Genomic DNA, 2,785 nt, shown 5'->3' with positions numbered 1-2,785 from the left:
CGGCCTAAGAATCACCCTTCACAGAACTAGGGGCGATACAACGCTTTGCTGTTCTTCCAGAACCCATCTACTGTTTTCTCAAATGTAATTGAACTTCTATCCATTGTAGAGTCTGGGCAAGGCCTCATGTATTGCCCTAACACTCTGCCATTGGAAGTCAGGTGAACTGGCTGTTATTTTTTTCCCTCTAAAATCTGTTTGTCCAGCAACTGCAAAGCTATCCCAGAAAGCTTTCTATGGCACGTCACGTGACCTGCCTCATTTCAGCTATTTTACTGCTAATGTACCCTAAATAAGGTCCTTAATCTATCAAAATGGAGTAAGTTCAGAGTTTTTTACACAATCAGCCTCAGGAGAACAATCAATGAGGTTCTTAGAAAAGAATGCACATTGAGGAAATCCCCTTTGAGCTGACCGTGCCCGTGAACTTCAGTTCTGTTTGTGATTTCATATTTGCCAAACACCCAGAGTGTGTTAGGGGACTCTTGGGGAGAGAGCATGGGGGGGTACTCATGGGAGGTCATGACAGCATGGATTGTGAAATTGCCCTGGCTGGAAGTGTGGCTGACTGACCTTGTGGCAAACTTCCCTTTGAGGGTTGATGAGAAGGGCTCAGTTATGCTATGTAACCCGCTTGGGAGAATCATGATGGCATGAGAACAGGATGAAATCAATAGTTCGTGGACATGAAATAATCCTATGGCCCTTGCCCAACCTTGGATGGAGCCCAGGAACGAGGAGCCAGAACCACATAGAGTGGACCAGGAGCTTTAAGGCGAAGACTTGGTTTGGCAAAAGTCTGGTCTCTGTCAAGTATGAGATGTTTTGAAAGACATTCTGAGGTGTTTGTTCAAGCCAGATGTCTCCTTGATGGATCTCAGTCTTATTTTTTTTCTTCCTAGCCTGTTGCAGAGGTTTATCAGACCTTTTGGGATGCTTGGGATTGTTGACTGTTTTCTTAGTAACTTGAAGTGTGTGGTAGCAGTAGCAGGGGGATCTGGTTGGTTTCACATCTCGGGCCTGATATCCCCACATCTGTTCCCAAAGTCAGTGGCTGGGCATGAGCCAGCATTGCTTTGTGAGAATCCAACATCTTTTACCCTCCACAGACAGCCCAGTGGAGACGCTGTTAAGACCCCTCTAGTGGGATCTTCTGTGAGCCTCTGTCCCTTCTGCCAACTGAGCATCCATAAGGGGCAGCACAGAAAAAAGTAAAACTTCTTTCCAAAGGACCTTTCTTGCTCAGACCCTATGGTGGATACAAGTGCAATTACATTTGAGAAAACAGTAGGAAGTTCTGACAGAGCAGCAAAGACCCACAGAATCAACCACTCTCTTCTTCCTGAAGTATAAACAAAAATTATAATAGCAAATGCATATGTAGCACTTACTCTGTACATGGTGCTGTTCTGAGGACTGTATGTATGCTAGTCTATGACCTATGTAACTCTCACGACAACCTATGAGTTGGATGATATTATTATCACCATCTGCTAGATAAGGGGACTAAGAAACAGAGGGTTAAGAAACTTGCTGGTAAAGTCACACAGAGCTAGGATTCAAACCCAGACACGCTAGCCCCAGAGTCTATGTATGAAACCCCTGGTCTAAACTTTCTCTCTTCTTCCACAAAGCAGTGTCCTCTGAGATGTGCCATGACCTATTCTCTCAGCTAATGCTGTGGTTCCTCTGTTGTGCAGAATCATTAAATGTATCAACTCTAGCAGTGTGGTGGTCCTTGGAGGTCAATTTTCTTTTTACATTGTGTTTCTGAGGATGCCCAGGAATATAAGTAAAAATTTAATCTTGAATGGCATTTAACACCATTATTTCATCCTCAAGACATTTAGTAAATAAATTTTTAAGTCTTGACTACATGTGTCCTTTCTGTCAAGGAACTAGTTTGGAGTAGGGTCAAAGAGCAGGACACTGGGGGCATAAGTGTCCCTGAGAAAAGCTACAATACTGTGTGTGGTACAATTCAAGGGAAATATAAATGACCAAGTTGAAATACATATGCAAAAGTGTGGTCAAAAGAACAGCAAAAGCCAAGGCTGCAATAGAAACATAACATGTATACATAGAGCTGAAACGTTAGGAAAACAAGAGCAGACTGACATTCAACTTGGTAAAGTCAGAAAACAGGAGAATGGGATGAAGAGCAAGGTACAAACAGATGAGTTGCAGTGGATCCAAATGTTAAGTTTGCTTCAGGTCTGGCCCAGAATGTGCTGCTCTGGGGGACAGCCTTATTAACATTTATGGCAGGTTTGACTACACCAAACAGGAACAAAATTAAAGTGATGCCTTCTTCTTTTACATAATGTTATATAGCTTTTATTCACTTAATTGATGCTCCTCAGTATCCAAGACTCTCTCTCCTCCTCTCCCTCTCCCTCCTTGATATAGTCATCTATGAATTTTTCTAAAACCTTTGTCATCAAAGCTTGCATCATCATGTTTGCTCATCTGTATTCTTATGTAAGTTGGTGTGTGATTTCACCCAGGAAAACAATGGTAGCAATTAAAAGTTTGATGAATCAATATTTTTTTGTGTTAGGCAAAATACACTTCTTGTTATTCAGCCATCTGAGCTAGTTTGAAAATAACTTATGGTGGCTATGTATGACTGAATAAGAATATTTATTTTGTTAGGTTCTTAATTATATTTTCCCTTAAGTATAAAGTATATATTCTAGTCCTCAAGTGAACTGGTATAACAATGACATTAGGATGAATTGACACTACATCTTTGTAAACTCATATGTCCTCAAAAGGCATTTGG

Source organism: Trichechus manatus, unplaced genomic scaffold (genome assembly GCF_000243295.1).
Source record: "Trichechus manatus latirostris isolate Lorelei unplaced genomic scaffold, TriManLat1.0 scaffold00510, whole genome shotgun sequence".
Taxonomy (NCBI): domain Eukaryota; kingdom Metazoa; phylum Chordata; class Mammalia; order Sirenia; family Trichechidae; genus Trichechus; species Trichechus manatus.
This window is presented reverse-complemented; position numbering follows the sequence as displayed.